Below are 13,421 nucleotides of genomic sequence, written 5' to 3' on the forward strand. Positions count from 1 at the left end.
CTTCCCCAGTGAGGCGATGCCTCGCCCTGCTTCAGCTCTCGCTGGTCAGGCTGCAGCAACTGACCAGCACCGATTGTCCGGCACTCTCTAGTGAGATGACCCCAGTACCTCAGTTGAAGATGCAGAAATCACCGGTCTTCTGTGTCACTCTCGCTGGGAGTTGGAGACTGGAGCTCTTCCTATTCGGCCATCTTGCTCCGCCCCCCTAAAGTTAGGATTCTATGTTATCAATGGAATCAGGCAATTTACTATTGCTGCTCATTTCCAAGAAGCATAGAATTCTCCAATGTTAGGCTCAAAAAAAGTCTTTCTTTTTGTCAACACTTGTCTTCTAGCCATTCTATGTTGTTCATTTTCTGATTCAATAGCAATGGTTCTGATTTAGCTCAGAGCCCCTTCAAGAAGTGAGTGTGTATGGATTCCTCTCATGGGAGAAAAGATAAAGATAAATATATATTTATACATATATGTAAGTAACTATATATTTATATATTTTATATACAAAATAATACATATATAATATATATTTATATATTTATTTACATATGTATAAATATATATACATTTATACATATTTATATTATATTTATTACATATGCATAAATATATACATTTATACACATATGCATATTTATATATTTATTTACCTGTGTATAAATATACATATATGTATAAATATATAAATATAAACATGAATATATATTTATGTACATATATATACACACCTATATATATTCATATATAGGTGTGTATATGTAATTTTCCAGAATTTAATGACCACTTAAGTACAAGTTTGTCTAAAGTATACTAGGGAAGATAACACTATATATGGGTTCTTTATGAGAAGCAAGAGTGGTCAGTGTATCAGCATCCTAGAGTTGCCATAACAAATGGTAAAAAAGTTGGTGACTTGAAACAACAGAAGTTAATTCTTATTCTGTCACTGTTCTGGAGGCCAGAAGTCTGAAATTAAAGTGTCAGTATGGTTGTGCTCCCTCCAAAGGCTCTGAGGAAGAATCCTTCCTGGCTCCTCAACTTCTGGTGACTCCAGGCATTCCTTATGTCTGGATCACTCCAATCTCTGCCTCTGCTTCACATGGCTCATTTCAAAATTCTTAATTAACTCCAATCTCTGCCTCTGCTTCATATGGCTTATTTCAAGATTCTTAATTCAATTGCATCTGCAAAGACCTCTTCCAAATAAGGTCGTATTAACAGTTTCCAGGGATTAACAACATGGACATATTTTTCAGAGGCCATCATTCAACATACTACAGTCAATAAGGACTATTTTCTTTTTTAATCTCATTGCCCCATGTAAATGGTCCAGTCCTGAAAGTATTACTCATTGAAATGTAATTAACTCATAACAATTTGCAAAAAGAAAAAAGCAGAAAGGCAACTATAGATCTAAGTAGGAGGTAGTATGTTTAGTGGTACATGACGCAGATCTGAAAGTTGGACTGGCTGTCTGGGTTACAATCTCACTCACATGATTGTGTCTGAGGTCAATTCGTGAACTTCTGTCTTCACTTTTTTCATGCATACAACAAAATGACCATCCTCCTCATAGGGTTATTGTAAAGATTAAATGAAAAAACCCAGGCCAAGAATTTAGCATAGTGCTGGCCATGAAGTAAGTGCTAAGCAATGTTAAACATCAGTATGTGTTTCCCTGAAGCATTCCTTGAAGTTCCTTAGGCATGGTGTATTTATCTATCTATCCATCCATCTTTCATTGACCTGTTTATTTGCTTGTTTGGTTTACTAAAAATTATTATAAATAAGAACAAACCACAGATCCCAGAAATAAGAAGGCTTTCTTTCTTAGAAGTCATTGTCATGGACATTAATAAGTAAAATGACATATTTTTATGCCTATAGATATTCTAAATATCCATTCACTCACAATTTATTGAGCATTATTATTTCTGGCCTCAAGATAGAAACAAAATACCAAAAGATGATTTGGAAAATTTCAACTCTCAAATAATTTACATTCTATTCAGTGAGAGAAATGAATTATATAATATTTATAATAGAGGGTAATTGGTGATTTAAAATGTAATATCAGACAGTGACGGGAACAGAAGGAAATGCGGGGAACATGCAATTTAGAAGTGTGAGGGGAAAGAAAGATCAGAAGACCTTTTCTCAAATGACAGCTTATTATAGAGGAAAGAGCATAGATAGAAAAGTCTGGGAAAAGTCAGGAATGAATCCTATCTTTGCCACTAATGAGCTATTTTCTTTTCTTAAACGCTCAGCATCCTCATCTATAAATTATATAATATCTGTATCACCGAATTGTTGGGATTAATGAAATAATGCATATACAACAATGTATGGCACGCAGCTCAAGATAAGCACATACCAGCTATTTAGTTGTTGTTATAATCACTTTTAGTCAATTTCCTAGATCACAGCAGAAGTTTAAATAGTTTCCTTCCTTTTCCTGGACGGCAGTTCCCATTTCAGAACCATTTAACCAAAGAACCATTTAACCTGCATCACTTCTTTCTGCCTCATTTTTCTATAATCTATGATAGTAACATATGTCTGTTGAAATAATCTGTTCTTCTCTATACTATAATAATCTCCCTGAAAATTGGAAAGATATTCTATTCATGTGTGCTGTCCTAGCATATGATAAAATATTCAGTAGTCAGTAAATGTTTCTTGAACTAATACGATTTCAGGCACACCTTCCTGCCCCCCACTCCCCAAAATCTGATAGTTGTATTAACACCTTCTAAGAGAAAGAGAAATTCCTTATAGATAGCTTTAGATCAAAGCTTTAGTACAAGTCCCTTTTAGTGTAATTGTATTAGTTTTCTATTGCTATATACCAAATTCTCTAAAACTGAGTGACTTGGAACAACACATATTTCTTAACTGATATTTGATGTATGGCTTAGCTAGGTTCTTTTCTTATCCTGAAGTACCTGTTAGTTGATCTATTGCAGTAGAGCCATCATTAGAAAAATAATTCATCATACTAGAAGAGTTATATTGTGTGTTATAAATTACCATAATGACACACTGCACTTGATAGTTATTAATTTAGTGCCATCTGATTTACCATAAAATTTAACCATTGTGTATTTGAAGAGAGACAAATAAAAGTTCATTTTCTTGGTTTCTGAGAAATGGCAAACACAATATGCTCTAGAATAATAATGAGAAGTTGGGAGTTACTGTATTTTCTGTATCAGAGTCTGTGATTACCTAGATAGGGAAGTTACATTTCTTAACTTTATTTTTATTAAAGTCAGTTGATGTTTTACTACATAGTGATGGTTATAAAGCTAATCTGGGTTGTGATATCTGCCTGTGTTATCACATAGACTGTTTGCTTGATTTGGCCAATCTGGCTGCCTGAGTAAGTGACCTCTTCCCTCATCACTGTCCCTAGCAGGTTTCTTTAACTCCTGCAGGCTAATGAAAAAATACACTTTCCCAGCCTGAAGAGAACTTTGCTAGTAGTTGGGCTTTCTTTATGGAACCTCTAAATCAGGGCTCCATTCAAATGACTTCAGGAGCCAGAAAGATGGAGTTACAGAGTAAAAATTTATGATATCCAATAATTGAGCTAAACACATAACTCATCCATAAGGAAAAATATTATTCATGCTCAATGAATTATTCCTACTCAGGAATATGGGCCTCGTGATGTCCATGAATTATGATTAGGGAAGCATCTAGGACTTTTGTATTAAATTACCCACAAAGAGATTAATTTTTAAAATGCTTAAGCTCCATTGGCCAGGTATGGTGGCTCATGCCTGTAATCCCAGCACTTTGGGAGGCTAAGTTGGGTGGATCACCTGAGGTCAGGAGTTTGAGACCAGCCTGGCCAACACGGTGAACCCCGTCTCTACTAAAAATACAAAAATTAACCAGGTATAGTGGCACATGCCTGTAATCCAGCTACTCAGGAGGCTGAGGCAGGAGAATTGCTTGAACCCAGGCGGTGGAGGTTTCAGTGAGTCAAGATCCTTCCACTGCACTCCAGCCTGGGTGACAGAATGAGACTCTGACTCAAAAATAAATAAATAAAATGCTTAAGTTCCATTGTTTTTCTTACACATTTTATATTTCATTTAGCAAATAAAATAATTTATCACTATATGCTAAGTTCATCAGTCATTCAAGGATTATTTTCCAATATATATTTTTAAATGCACAATGTAATTATATATAATTGTATATAATATATTACCTATAAATACTTGAAAAAGGATGCCCATAGCTAACTATACCCCCATTCTGGAAATGTGGGCTTTCAGTAGAGGAAAGTTTTAAGTGGAATGAATTTTGGAAGCTGCTGTGTCATTTTGACTATTTGGAGTGGTGAAAAAAATGTCTGGGGATCCTCCATTGTTCACTCAGTCATCACTGAGCACCTATTGTGTATATAGCAGTGTTCTAGAAATTGGAGATACAACAAAGGCCCTGACTTCATCAAGTCCATTAGTGAAATGGGGAATGATGGGCAGGCAATAAACAATGTCAGATAGTGACAAGTGGTATGTCAAAAAATAAAAATAAAGACAAAATATGAGGTTAAGAGGATGATAATGGAATAAGTTTAGGGTTACAGCAGCAGTTCTCAACCAGAGCAATTTTGCCCTCCAGGTGATATTTGACAGTGTCTGCAGACATTTTTGGTTGTCACAACTGGACAGATACTACTGATAACTACTGGGTAGAGACCAGCACTGCTGCCAAATATTCTGCAATGCACAGTATAGCCCTGTCCCCTGCAACAAAGAATTATTTGGGCCAAAATGTACAAAAACTGAGAAACATTGACTTAGAAGTAGAGAGAGGGTACAATAGACAGAATCTCCAAAGACCTGAGGGAGTGGGACATTCACATTACTTGGAGAACAGAGAGGGCAGCAAGAATGAAAGCTCCAAGCCAAGGAGTGACAGGTATGATTAAAGAAAAGATTCTCTTTTTAAGATATTATTAAATGACATCTTTCCAGTCCCTCCAAATACTTGCAAGCCTAAGGCATAAAAACAAGTAAAAACTTACTACCATACGTTGTAAAACATAAAACTTGTAAATTAAGCTAACAAATTGGTAAATAAAATACATTCTATTCCTCTACCTTAAAATTCACAATGGTAAAATTAAAAATATATAAAGCTGTGGTTTTCATAAGATGGAAATTTAGCAAAATACTGAGTTATATTATTACTATGCATATTGGGATGGCCTATTGAGGAGACTAAAACAAAGAAGGGATTCATAAATTGCTACATATTTCTAAATAATTTTTTTAACCTGTAGTTCAGCAAAGCCATTAATCATGTTATAATAATTTTTTACATAATTTGTATTCTATGGACACAATTGCTTATTACAAAATCCTTCTTGAATAAATGTAGATTTTAAACAGTCTTCAATATGGTGAAATTTCATTCTGCTGAAGAAACAGAATCTGAAATAGGAAATAAAATTATTAAAACAACATTTATATTTGAAAATAAATGTTGACTTTTACATGTCATATTCAAAATTATAATTAAGTTACATATGATGAATTATCATTGTCACAGAAATATTTCAAGAGAATTTTGTTATGGTCTGAATGTGTTCCTCCAAAATTCATATGTTGAAATCTAACTCCCAAGGTAACAAACACTATTAAGAGATGGGGCCTTTGGGAAGTGGTTAAGTTATAAAGACAGAACCTTGAATAATGTGATTGGTGTACTTTTAAAAGAGACCCAAGAGAACTTGTTTGCCCTTTTACCATGGGAACACACTACAAGAAAGTAGCACTTATGAACCAGAAAGTGGCCCTGAGACACCACATCTGTTGATGCCTTAATTTTATACATCTCAGCCTTGATAACTGAGAGAAATAAATTTCTGTTGCTTATATGCTGCCCAGTTTATGGTATTACGTTACGGTAGCCCAAATGGAATGAGACAAGTTTCATTTTACCAAATGATATTACCATTTATATAATGATTTCCAAACATCTCTTAAAACAATATCTAGATCCCTACAGTTCTTAAGTTCTTCTTAAGAACTTCTTTTTAAGTCCTTTCTTAAGTTCTTCTACTTTTAGATATTTTATTGTTGAAATACAATAAAGAAAACTAAAAGCAGCAATATGTTGCTCAATTTATTCAATTTATTTTCAACTGAGATTAATCCTTGATCTAAACTGGTTTCTATAGAAATTAGTTTTGATTTTATTTTACAAGAATCTCCTTCATAGTCATACGAAGTTTTTAACTAATGTTCTTGTATTGGAATGTCACTTTTGTTGCATATTTTACAAGTAGGTTTTTTGTTTGTTTTAAAGAACTCTTTTCCTAAAGTTAAGAAGTATTTTCTGTTTGGGATTTTTTTGTAAGATTTTGCTAGCATCTCTAACTTCAAGCAAAAACTTATACTAAATAATCATGAATAAAATTCATTCAAAATTAATTTTATTGTGTGCCAAAGACAAAAAGTCCTTTTTTTGTTTAAAAATAGTTATATTTGCTTAGGTCATCTAATGTATCGCATGCCTTGTCTATTTTAAAATTCTTTCCTTTAATATCAGTTAGTTGAGATTCCCAAATTGTGTCCAAATGGTTAGAAGATCAAATTTGACGTGTGTTTCATCAGGATGTTCTATCTTGGACAGATCTAGAAAATATTCAGTATAATCTTTGAATTGTTCTAAAGAATGCCTTTGCTATTAAGACTTTTGTTTAATAAGTTTATCTCTTATTATCTCTTGCTGACAAGTTCAAATTATTTTTTTGTATATAGCACAAAGAATACTTCTGGCTTTTTCCCAAAATTTAGCTGGTACACCTTTTTCTTTACAATGGCATTAGCCTCAGTATTTAGAGACGTGTCTTTGATTATATTTAATCAATCCCTGAAGTTTAAAGGTATTTTTCCAGTGCTTCACGTCACCTTATTTTAAAAAGTTGTAAAGGAGATGAAATACTCTAATTTTTAAATTTTCATTTTCTATTCCTGGTAGTTGAAATATATACAAACACACTGTCTCTGTAGATTGTTGAGTGGCAATGTAAATGAATTGACAGTTTGCAAGGTCTTTTATGTGCAAGTTAGGTAGATAGAATGCTGATCCCCCAGTGATGTTCACATCCTAATCCCTGGAAGCTGTGAATATGTTAGGCTAAAGGGCAAAGGAGAATTAAGGGTGGGATTAAGATGACTAATCAGCTGACCTTAAAATATAGAGATTACATAAGATTGTCTGAATGGGCTCATGAAAACACAGGGGTGTTCTTTTTTTTTTTTTTTTTTAATTGGAGTCTTGCTCTGTCACCAGGCTGGAGTGCAGTGGCATGATATCCGCTCACTGCAACCTCCGCCTTCCAGGTTCAAGTGATTCTCCTGCCTCAGCCTCCCGAGTAGCTGGGACTACAGGCGTGTGCCACCATGCCCAGCTAAGCTTTTGTATTTTTAGTAGAGACGGGGTTTCACCATGTTGGCCAGGATGGCCTCAATTTCGTAACCTATACGGTATCTTTAAAAATGGAAGAGGAAGCTAGAAAAGAGCATCAGAGGAAGCTAGAAAAAGCTAGGAAATGTGACTATGAAGGAATGGTCAGAGAGATGGAACGTTGCTGGCTTTGAAGGATGTGGGTCATAAGCCCAGGAATGTGGTTGGATGCTAAGAGTTAGAAAGGTTAAAAAAAAAAAAAAAAAAAAAAAATTCTCCCCTAGAATTTCCAGAAAGGAACAAGATTTGTTGATATTGTGATTTTAGTCCTGTGTCAGACTTCAAACCCACATAACTAAAGCAACACTGGAAAATCTCAGAAATATTAGGCCGAACAAGATAAGCCATACACAAACAATTGTATTATTCCACTATATTGCTATATCAACAATAACACACTTTATATAAAATAATACAATGGAATAATATGAATACAACATGGGTTATTTTGTGCTTTATATATCAGCAAATATAGCTGAATATTATTTCATTATATGAACATACAACAATTTCTCCTTTACATGGAAATGTGGACTGTTTTCAGGTTTTAGTTAGTGTTCATAAACCATGCTCTTAAACATATTTTTTTCTTTGTGTTTTTGATACTCATGACTACCTTGCATGAAGCCTGGGGCTGTGGCCCCTCTAAACTAGAATTCTTCCTAATTATGTACCACCTCCCTAAAAATACCTTTGTTTTTTAACATTGTAATACTAAAATTCAAACTTTTCTTTCTTTATTGCAGCAACTTAGAACCCTGCTATTAAAACTATTGCTATTAATAATAATGATAGCAGCAGTAAATCACCATTATACAGTTACATATCATCTCTTGATTCTTGTAAAAATACTCACTCTGAAGAAGTCCGGAGATGTGAAATGTCTTTCCTAAGATACTATGGCAAGTGGAACTAGACCCTGAATCCAAGTGAGACTTTTGACTTAAATCCCTACACCCTTTCCATTGCATTCATTTACCTCATACCTTCGTTAATCTCTTCTTTCATTTATTCATAGAGTTACTGAATGCTTATGACATGCGAGATGCTGTGCTACCATCTCTTATAATAGCATATCGTGTGTTTATGTAATCATGCATGGTAATATCATATGACATATTCTGTTTTTCTATTTGCTGACTATAATAGAGAAAGACTAACACTTTGTGAGGTTCCAAATGGGAACTCACTCAATTTTCAGAAATGGGCCTACTTTAAACAATAAAAAAGAACAGAATAGAAATTCATCATACCCTTGCCCATGTACAGAGAGTTAATTAGCTCTTCAGCTTTTATCACGTGACTTACTTGTGTTGTTTCACATATAAGATAATAAAAATGTATGCTTTCCCTTCTTATAAAAATAGCAATATTTGATTAGCTTATTTCTTTGACATGATGTAAATAATGGAATCCCTGATGCCTAGTCTAAATTTGATTTGTTTTAATTATCTACTAGTAAATTATTATTATTCAGATTATTCATAACAGTATTTCCTTAACTTATTTGATGTTAAACTTAAAATAATCATATATTTCCCACAGAGCAAAGACTCATGAACTCTAATGCCTCCTTGCATAAAGGAACAAGCAAAAAGGTTTTTCACACACACACACACACACACACACACACACACACACACACAAGCTTCATATGTTGACACCAGCTTTAATTTAAATGTTCAATATGCAGTAAGCACCAGATATATCACAAATACACAATATGGATCAATAGTCATTTAAAAGATGATATACAATGAGGTGGTTATTGGACTATACTGCCCATGTGTAACTGGGCAATTTGAATGCCAGGCTTCATACATTGCTCACGTAATTTTCTAGGTTTCTCTACAGTGGCACATCTCAGGGAATCTTTCCATAAATAACCATCTAAATACATGTCATTTTTTGAGCCCATCTACATAACTCTTATTTTGGCGTTGGGTTTTTTGTTTGTTGGTTGGTTGGTTGGTTGGTTTAAGAGAAATAATGTTACTAGTATCAGGTTCCCTTGCCGTGTTGTTGGTTTGTTTTTCTGGAACACATATTGATCCCATAGAAAGTCGTTTGGGAGAAGCTAGTCTCGATTTTTCTCTTTGCTAGTTCTAGTCACAACGCTGAGGCAGCGAGGTTTTGTCAATGTAGAGTTTCTGTGTGGCTGTGTTTATCTCTGGCTGCATTCCAAAAGGAAACACAAATAATGTCTGCATAATCACTTCCTTTGTTCCTTTTCACTAGCCTGTATCATTGACAGTGTTCTGTGGTTGGAGTTACAAATGACAGTATCATAACATCATGCCAACTTTTAAGCACTTATACACCACATTTCATTTTTTTTAATGTGTCACAGTTGGGTACACAAATACAAAGACTGGATTCCCACATACAAAGTGAACATAAGAAATTCCTTGATAATGCTGAGCCTTTAAACAGAAAAGGAGAAAATGTGTACTTGGATAATTGAGCTCATCTTTATCAATGAAATTTGCCTCAACATTTAACTTCTTCTCTACTGTCTAACATCTGCTTGCTTACTTCTCTTCTTAGACTTCCTCTCTTGATGACCAAGATCAGATTACCTATGTCTCCACTGTACCCCCAGTACAGTCCGAGTTTCAAATTATAACGCTTTCTCTCACTGTAAAGTGATTTTGTGTTTGTTTTTCTGTATTTCCTAGCAGACTGTAAAATCTCTTTGGACAGAGACTATTTCTCTGGTTCACTATTGTATCATCAGTGCCCAGCATGGTATTTTGTATGAGAATATCTGTATCTATCTCTGTCTATCTCTATACATTAAGAGGGACATAGACCGAATATTAGCAATGATGAGGACATAATCATGTTATTTCAATTCTGGCGTTGATTGTCTTGAAGAACTTAATGTCAATGATATTTTGATGTCTTTATTATATACCATACATTGGATTGACACTTGTGAATATTAGATTGGCTGAATATTTCAGCAATTGATTTTTCTAAAATGAGTACTGAAAAATATTGGTTCAGTTAGTTCTCAACCGTATAGTTGCTTTGTTGAAGTATTCTTTTTTTTCCTTTTCTCCCTTCTCTCCTTCCTTTCTCTTTGTGGTTGAGTTCCTGTTCAGGAAAACTTTTTATCTATCACACAGTTAAATTCTGGAAAGCACTGGTAAGTTTGAATTCTATGTAGTGGTTGTTCTTGTTGTTGACTTTAAATAGGCTTGTACCTTGTGGCTGTTATTATGAAATACAATTGTAATTTTTTTTTTTAATTTTAAGTTTTTTCAGGTAAACTTTTGAGTATCTTAGACACTTCTCTTTGAGTAGAATTCACAATTCTATATTGTAGGTGATAGGTCCCTGAAGTGAGTTTAAAATGAAGTAGTCTACCAGGGGAAAAGTGAAAAAGACTTGATAACCCATGGTTCAAGACCCTTCAGGGTCCTCCAGAGAAAAGAACCAATAGAATGGACAGATAGATAGATAGATACATAGATAGATAGATAGATAGATAGATAGATAGATAGATAGATAGACCACGAGTGAGACACACACATACACACACATGCACACACACACACACACGCAGAGAGAGAGAGAGAGAGAGAGAGAGAGAGAGAGAGAGAGAGAGAGAGATTTTAAGGAATTGGCTTCCCTAATTGTGAAGGCTGGTAAGTCCAAAATTTGCAGGTAGGCTGCAGGTAGGAGAGCCAGGAAAGGGTTGATTCTGCAGTTTGAGTCTGAAGGCAGTCAGCTGGTCGAATTCCTTTTTCTTTGTGAGAAGTCTGTTTTTATTAAGACCTTCCACCCACATTTTGGAGGATAATTTGCTTTACTTAAACTCTACTGATTTAAATGTTAAACTCATCTAAAAATGTACCTTCATGGAAATATCTAGAATAGTGTTTAATCAAGTATGTGGACACTATGGCCTAGCCAAGCTGATTGACACATAAAATTAATCATCACAGTCCATGTAATACACCTCTTTTCTTTTCCCATATCTAACAGACATCAACTGTTTAGAAGAGCACAGCTGTTGTGAGAATCCTGGTTGGGATCTCTTCTACCACAGCAAGGAGTATTTAGCAATCAAGAGTCAGCAAACAGGATCAATCATTTTTGCCATTAAATTTAGAATAGGCTATGCCATCGACTTGTGTGGCTTTAGATATTCATTTAAATGGTTCTAAAACAGTATGCATCAGTTTCCTCATTGTCAGGAATAGCTATACAATCACACAAATGTGGAATGTAGCATACACATTGTAGAATACAATCATTTCTATTGCCTTGTTATTTCTGTGATAAATGCAGAGTATCTGATATTGAATATTGGAAATGGAACCCCAGAGGCTAGAAGCTGGCTCTAAATTTAGAGTACAAGATCTAATTGGGTTCTAAATTTGACAAAATGATTGTTCCTAGTTCCCAGTCAATGATAAGTACTAGAAGAACCATAAACTACATACGTACCACATTTTCTTTTACACTTGTAAGTACACCAATTGCTTTTTATCCGTGTTTGAATTTTTCCACAAGGCACAATCAAGAATGCTTGTAAAAACATTTGTCTACATGGGAAAGGGAAGCTCCATATTTTGGCCATGTGCAAAGACAGGTAGCCATCTGGAAGGGGTCTGTTTCTGTGTGTCCAAGATGTGAATGGCCTTCTCTGATAATAAACAAAGTGCCCAAAGAACTTGTCAAGGGGTTTGTCATAAGGTAGACCAAGTGCTCACAATCCCACACAAGAAATATACTATGTAGCAGGGTCAGTTCTCTACTTGATGCGTGCAAGTTCCATTATAGCTAATGGGAATTACATGTGCATTTTCAGGAAGCACTATGCTGTGTGAACTTCAGAGGAAAGAAAACATAGGCATGAGATTTTAAAAGAAAGAAAGAAGGAAAAGTAACAGAAAATAAAAGAAACCAAAATCAGTTTGCTCCTGTACTCCTGTATTGATAATAAAAAATGTGGAGACTGAAAATGAAAGTGTGCACTTTTTATAGAAACTATAGTTATGTGCCCTCCCAACGATGTATAAGCCCAGATTCACAAGAGTGTATTTGGCAACTGGTACTTTAGCTATTCATTTGCTTCCATAAAACAGTAGGTATATTGCATGTGGTGTTGACTTCATTTTTCTCTTTTTAGTTATCTATTTTAAATGATATAAAAATATTATAATTATAAATTCTGGAATTAATGTACTTGTATAAATATAAACTTCATTTTACATAGACCAGAAAATACGGGCTGGGGAAAGCATTTATATGTCAAAATATACTTCAAATATTAACAGTTGTGTAGATAGTATCAGAATATATTTAAAATTTCATTTTTAGGCAATAGTTGATATAAATACAAATTATTTTTTGTTAAAACAGGTAACATCAAAACACAAATAAGAATAGTGCTTCTTTGAAGTACATAAAATGTTTGGAATGTGTAAATGTTTTGAATTCTTGCCACATAGCTAAGTATGAATTCCTAGCATGGATCAAAATCTTCCAAAGAAATCTTGGCAGAAAAGCACAAACCACATACACACAGAAAATATCTAGTCAGTCCCATGAAAAGAAATAAACAGACTACAAATAGAAATTGCTTTATTTCCAAGTCAATTCATTTTGGCAAACTACGTGGTAATATAATGTCTTTTCTATGGTGATGAAAGAATAGTTTTAAGTGTAAGTCATGAATAGACCTGTTACTAATGGTTAACATTTACCACATGATAGTCAATATTCATAATAGGGATAGATACAGTTTTATGCTATATAATTTAATCAAATACCATAAGAATTTTCTAGGTTTTTTTTTTTTAACCGACCAACATTCAATTATCCCTGTGTGTGGTTTCTGTGCACAAAGGAGAGAGTTTCTCTTTTGCATTGCTGCCATGACCCCTGGGGCTGTAAGAATTATTAAGATCACA

This window comes from Rhinopithecus roxellana, chromosome 1 (genome assembly GCF_007565055.1).
Source record: "Rhinopithecus roxellana isolate Shanxi Qingling chromosome 1, ASM756505v1, whole genome shotgun sequence".
In the NCBI taxonomy this organism is placed as follows: Eukaryota; Metazoa; Chordata; class Mammalia; order Primates; family Cercopithecidae; genus Rhinopithecus; species Rhinopithecus roxellana.